The sequence below is a fragment of the Amblyraja radiata genome, chromosome 36 (genome assembly GCF_010909765.2).
Source record: "Amblyraja radiata isolate CabotCenter1 chromosome 36, sAmbRad1.1.pri, whole genome shotgun sequence".
NCBI lineage: Eukaryota > Metazoa > Chordata > Chondrichthyes > Rajiformes > Rajidae > Amblyraja > Amblyraja radiata.
Window position 1 is genome coordinate 18,818,401 of NC_045991.1, and position 7,225 is coordinate 18,825,625.

The following is a 7,225-nucleotide window of genomic DNA, read 5'->3' on the forward strand; positions in this document are numbered from 1 at the left end:
TATTATAATTTTTATTATTCAAATTTATTGGTGAGAGGATAATCGCTCCTATATTACTCGGGGAGCAGTCCCCTTTTTCCATTACAATCCAGTCCGCCTGCTGGGCAGAATTGTCCAGCAGGTGAATCATATTTTTAATATTTACTGCCCAATTATAATACATAAAGTTAGGGAGCGCTAGAACCCCCCCCCCCCCCCCACTCTTTTCGTTTATTAAGGTGTGTTCTTTGTATTCTATGGGGTTTATAATCCCATATGAAATTTGTAATGTCTGAGTCCAATTTTTTGAAAAACTTTTTTGGGAGATATATAGGTATTGATTGAAATAGGTATAGAATTTGTGGTAAGAAAATCATTTTTATAGCGTTTATTCTGCCTATTAAGGACATCGGAAGTGTTTTCCAGAATTTAATCAAATTATTTAATTTCTTAAGTAAGGGATTATAATTGGCTTTAAACATATCCTGGTAATTTCTAGTAATTTCAATTCCCAAATATTTGAATTTTTCTGTAGCTATTTTAAAGGGGAATTTACTGAGGTGTGTTGAGTCTTTTGGTTTTATCGACATAATTTCACTTTTGTTCCAATTTATTCTATATCCTGAAAAGGATCCAAAGTCCTCAATTAAATTTAATATATTCGGTATACTAATTTGTGGTTTTGTGATGTACAGTAGTACATCATCGGCATATAGGGATATTTTGTTATTTGAATATTTTGTATTATAACCGTAAATATCCAGGTGTGTTCTTATTTTTTCAGCAAGGGGTTCAATTACCAAAGCAAATAACAGCGGAGATAATGAACAACCTTGTCTATTGCCCCTTGATAGTTCAAATTTCGAGGATAATATATTATTAGTTAGTATTCTAGCCGTAGGTTTGTTATATAATAGTTTTATCCATGCAATGAAGTTCTCTCCCAATTGGAATTTTTGCAATACTTTAATCATATAATCCCATACTACTTGATCAAACGCTTTTTCTGCGTCCAGTGAGATGATAGATAACTCTTGGTCGTGAGATTTATGTGAGTGCATTATGTTAAGCAAACGTCTCAAGTTATTGAATGAATGTCCCTTAGGTATAAATCCTGTTTGATCCTCATTTATTAGTCTACTAACATACCTGCTTAGTCTACTGGCTAGTGTTTTCGCTATTATTTTTTGATCCGTATTTAACAAAGCGATAGCTCTATATGAACCTGGTTCTTCTATATTTTTATCTTTTTTAAGTATTAATATGATCGTTGATTCTGCTAGTGTTTCAGGTAAACTTTGCTCTTTAAAAGCATATGTATACATTTTCTGTAATCGTGGAGTAGCTATGTCATAAAAAGATTTATACAATTCATTACTGAATCCGTCTGGTCCTGGTGTTTTTCCATTCTTTAGTGTTTTTATTGTGTCTTCTATCTCCTTAGAAGTAATTTGTGCTCCCAGTTCCTCTTGTTCCCTCAGTTCTAATTGTGGTAGGTTACAGTTATCTAGAAATTCTGAAATTTTATTATTGTCTATTAACGTTTTAGATGTGTATAGATTCTGGTAAAATTGAGCAAATCTTTTATTGATATCCTTGGGTAATGTTAATAATTCCCCTCTATCTGATTTAATCTTTAATATTGCATTCTCTTTTTCCCGTTTTTTCAGTTGGCGTGCCGAAGTTTGTGGGGTTTGTCCCCGAATTCGAAGTGTTCTTGTTTTGCGATTTGAAATAATGTTATAACTTTCTCTGACAGTAATTTATTTAGCTTGAATTTCAATAGTAGGATTTTATTATGTTTATCCATAGTTGGATCTTTAGCATTATCTATATCTAATTGTTTTATTTGTTCTTCTAAATGTCTTTGTTCATTCTTATTCTTTTTATTTTGATAAGCTTGAAATGAAATAATGACTCCTCTAATAAATGCTTTGAAGGATTCCCATAATAGCGTGGGGGATATATCTGGTGTATCATTTATCTCAAAAAATAGGTCCATCTGTTTTTTTAGATATATACTCCCTTGTGGGTCTTTTAAAATTTGCGAGTTAAACCTCCAGAACGATTTATTCATAGACATTCCTTCTAGTTTTAAAACAAAAGTTAACGGAGAGTGGTCTGAGATCGCATTAGTGTGGTATTTAGGGTTCATAGTGTGCGGAATTAATTTTGTATCCACAAGAAAATAGTCTATCCGTGAGTATGTTTTATGCACCGTTGAATAAAACGAATAATCCCTTCCCGTCGGGTTTGCAATCCTCCACACATCTACTATATTTGTGTTTTCCATATATGTATGTAAAAGTTCACTGGTTTTAGATTTCATATTACCTTTTTGTTTTTGCTTCGATTTATCTAGATAAGGGTCTAAAACACGGTTAAAGTCTCCTCCAATTATAACATTTTGATAATTAAATTCTGCAATTATATTCAGAATTTTATTAAAAAATTGAGGGTTATCAAAATTGGGCGCATATATGTTTACCAGCGTAATTGGCATATTATTGATCTCTCCTGCTACTATAAGGTATCTCCCTTCCTTATCTGAAATAATATTCTTTGATTTAAATGGAATTCCTTTACGAATAATGATAGCAGTACCTCTAGATTTGGAAGTGAATGAAGAGTGAAATGTTTGGCCTATCCAGTTCGTCCTCAGTCTCGTCTGATCTTGATGTTTAAGATGCGTTTCCTGTAGAAACGAAATATCCGTGTGGTATGATTTCAACTGAGCTAGTATCTTGCCCCTTTTAATAGGTTCATTAATACCCCTTATATTCCAACTACATAGTAGTGTGATTCCTCCCATTTTCTTTTGATTGTCGTCATACATTTTTACCTATTTTGATGACCTTATTTATTATGGTGCATTCATACCTCAGGACTCTGGTTATTTTGGGAGCATTTATATTATAGACTTCCTTGGTAGTTCCCCTCTGCGATTGTCCTTGAAAAAAAAACACATAGATGTGACATATTGTGATTAAAAAAGTATATCAAATAAATTTACGGTGTCTGAGTTTCGGACACCGTAGTGAGTGGCCCACTCGTCTGTGGGGTACGACATCGATATCGCTTCCGGCGTAGATGTTATAAGGTTAGCCCCGCTGCCTTTATTACCCAAATCCTAGGGGGTCGGTACCGTTTCCAAATCAGTTCTATTTCACCCAGTTGCAGTATATATATACATGTTTCATTCCGACTTATCAAATCTAATCATGTATTCAGTTACTTATATTCCTCACTCTTTATCTCTTAACTATTTGTAATTGGTTTTAGTATTGTTAAAAGTGAGTTGTTCGCTGAAAGGGTTAACCAGAGTCAGGCTCCTGGAATTATGCCAGGTGCCTGAGTCTCCTCCCCTCCCCACTCGAGCTGCGGAACATATGTGATTACGGTTGTCTGCGTTATAAAGCAGGCAACACATTTTTATCAGTTTCAGTTGCTATTTCTATATTAGTATTGTTAATTTTACTTCGGAGTCACGTGAGTGACTACGTGAAGAACCCGCTCAGTGCGCAGGCGCGGCATTACGCCAGCAGTGCAACAGCGGCAGCGGGAGTTAGGCACTCCCGCAACAGAGAAACGGACCGTCAGGTGAGTATCCTGAGGTCGGGTTTCTTTTACAGGGGAGCCCCTTTTTCTGCTTGTGTTTTACAGGCAGAGAAAAAGGCTCTGGAACAAAACTGTCCCTCGTTCGAGGAGGAACGTTTCCCGTCGGGGGGAAGGGGGGCAGCAACAGGCGGTAGGGGCGACCCGGTGTTCCGCAATTCCCCGACACCGTGCCGAGCCCAGCCCGATAGCGGGCTGGATGTATAGCCACCCGAAGAGGCATTCGGCAGGTGTTCCCGATTTGGGACGGGACGTCTCTCCACCCGCACGGGGGGAGAGAGAGCCGCCTGAGCCGCTGGAGCGGCTCTCGGTGCAGGTGCCTGCGAGACGCGCTGCTTGAGGGGCGCTCTCGCTACTACAAGGCACAAAAGCTCCAGAAGAAGGCGGTAGGAACATTTAACCGGGCGTTCCGCTATCCCCACACCGCGCCGAGGCCAGTCCCGCTAGTGCCTGAGCTGCGGGCTGGATGTTCAGCCATCCGAAGAGGCATCCGGCCGGTGGCTTCCGACTTGTCGGAGGGGACGTCTCTCCACCCGCATGGGAGAGAGACAGCCGCCTGAGCCGCTGGAGCGGCTCCTGGAGCAGGAGCTCCTGCGAGACACGCTACGTGAGGGGCAGTCTCGCTGGAGGGTTCAGGCATACCCTCCACAGTGCCTAGGCACTGCCCATCGCTTCCTCCTTAGTGTGGTTAGCTTTGGGGTGACCAGTGGCTGGGCTGGTCATGAAGAGGGGTCACTGGCTGAACAATATCGGGAGTATGCTTGAGGTACAGGATCAGGAAGAGCTGCTGGGTGTGGCCGCTATGTGGCTCCACCACTAGCGAGATGGCTTTTCAGTCTCAACTGATGGCCAGCTTACTACCTGTCTTTTTCCAAAAAACCTCTCCAAGACAGGTAGCCATGAGGCGTTGGTTTTATCACGCCTCCCCTAAATTGCATTTACTCAAAGTGCCCGCCATTATTGGGGGATACATTGAGCAGCGCATTTAACCTAAATATTTTAAAATGCATTTGGTACCCTGACGTCGGCTATCATGTCCACCTGCTCATTCCAGAAGGGCAGGGTAGTATGGCAAAACACCCGACCCTACTGTTCAACGGTATACCTCATAACTTCTGAAATGAACTCACAAACCTGCCCTCAATCTATGAAATTAACAGGACTATGAGAACGCCGACCTCACAAGCACAGATCCTGCTACCTGGCACTTACCAAACCAGTCCTAAAAAACTGGACGAAGTGTTCAAACTATTCGGCACAAGAGGGCAGAGTCTCGAATGAGCACCACACTACACCAGACAGCAGTACCTCTACGTGTCCACCAGGGGTGTCTACCTCATGGTACTGGTGAAAGCTCGGGGCCTGCATGCCAAACCCGTAGCATTTTAGGCCACGGCCCAGAGCAGGCCCCAGGGGAAAATGCGCCACCCCCCAACAAACATCGTCCCTACAAGAACAAGGAACCAGAAACCGAAGAAAACACCAATGAAGACAGATAAGTATGGTTCCTACCATCACATAAAGGTTAAGGGTTGTACTAACAAGGAGTGGATGAATCACGCCTGGTTAGGAAGCTCTCACTCTTGGTAGTTATATACCAAAAAATAAATACAAGGGGAATAGAATTAATATCTTGCCACCAATTCAGCAAGCACCCCAAGTGGTCTACCCTCCCACGATGGTGAATGTCGCACCATCGTTGATAAACCACTTGAGTATTTCACCAGGTATACCCATTCATGGGATTTGTAACTACTACCACGGATCCAAGGATACTTTATGGTAGACATCGACCTTGAAGATGCACACTATTCAGTACCTTCTCATATAAGTTTCGGATATACCGCAATTACCTGGATGGAGTAACCATGATGAGCGTTGCGGCATTTAAGTCAAAGTTATCTAGAATCAACTAGCCCTGACACTTAGAAACATTCCGTCATGGCATGTCTATATATTAACGACAAACTATCCTTGGATACAGCTTTAGCTGCATCGCTTCTCGGCCTTTTGGCTAAGATCAAGTGTAGTATCTGTTCTTATCAGTTTAATAATCTGATACGTCCCTTATCTAGGGACCATATATTAAATTGAATTTTGGAACAGGGAGATGGAATAGGGGCTTGCTCCGTCCACTCCACGCATCGACCCAGTATTGCAGTGCCTCTGGGAACGGTGCACAAAATATATATCCAGATATTTACGTTGACCATCCACAACGTTGTTATCTGGTATTCATTATGACTATCAGTCATGGTGCATTAACCACCAATCAACTACGTGGCAAAGTAATTGGGATATAGCAGCATTACCAGCTACTGAACTTTGTACCTTTCCTATGAGCTGAGATACTAGTGTTCAAAACTATCTCCATACCTGTATTATGGGGGCAAATGGATTAATCTGTAGTGTTATCATGGAATTTATCGGCAGGAAGGATTATGGTTGTACACTTCCACCTGTTTTGAGTAACATCTTATGTGTCCTGATGTGTTACTGAGCTTGTAATACTTAATGCCAATATGAATTGACTTAAACATGTTATATATTAACTTACTTAATTCTAGTGAAGCATTTGCTCAGTAATCCACCAAATTTGCATGTTCGTTTATAAGATAACAACATCAGTGGTGGCATATACCAAACCACTTGGGCGGAGAACATCGATATTAGGTGACAATTTATTAACAATTGAAAACCGTATGTCGTCAAACATGTTTGACCATCAGTAACTCACCTATCAGGTGAGCTAAATACTGTAAACATACATTTAAACCAAAAATATTTGCTGAAATCACTAAGCAATATGGACACCAGATATCGATTCCTTATATCCAATTAAATCACCACGTACTAACTTACGTCACATGAAACCAATCTCAAGGCAGCGGCAATGGAGACATTCCCGCGTATTGAGGGGTGGGGGGAACCTAATCTCTATGTTTTCCTTTCCTTCTACCTCTTCAATAGGTACTACGGCTTCATCAGTCGGGTACTACGCAAATTACAGTGGACCAAGTCCACAAGCATGGTTCCCAGTGATCCTCGACATGGTCATTAAAAGAATTGCAGAATTGGGAAGACCATTGCTGTGCTTCGATCAGCAGCACTATCAACCTGATGACAGTATTCCGTCGCATATCCTAGGGAACATACCTGAGGAGCATCAAGAAATGGTACACTGTTTTCCAAAACAGGAATTACACATTCAACTATAACAAAAAACTGTACTGGAGCTCCTGGCATGTCTTCACCACAATGAAGGACATGTTCTGTTAGCCTACTCAACTTGGGTACCGCTCACTGGTGATCAGATACAGGAGAGGTATATCAATCCATTCCCCAGAAATAGGTACACCCAAATTGGGATGTCAGTGAAATCCTGACATACCTTAGGGGATGATCACCAGCCAGGTCACTCACCCTGGAACAGCCTACCCTGAAGATGGACATGCTGGTGGCCTTACATCAACACAAAGAGCCAGCTCTCCCATCTACTGCAATGGGACAACATGGTTATAACACCAGATAGTGTCACATGCCCATTCAAGAGTTGGCCAAACAGAACAGACCAGGAACATCAGGTCCAGTCATGAAATTCCGGGCATACCCACCTGAACCACGTTTTATG

The 7,225-nt window shown here is 41.2% G+C and overlaps 1 non-coding gene across 1 annotated transcript; it reads left to right on the forward strand.

Annotated features, from left to right (window-relative positions):
* Window positions 1-5,588: 5,588 nt before the first annotated feature.
* Window positions 5,589-5,780, forward strand: LOC116966305. Its single transcript, XR_004409987.1, has one exon. It is a non-coding gene; the product is annotated as a U2 spliceosomal RNA (small nuclear RNA).
* Window positions 5,781-7,225: the final 1,445 nt, after the last annotated feature.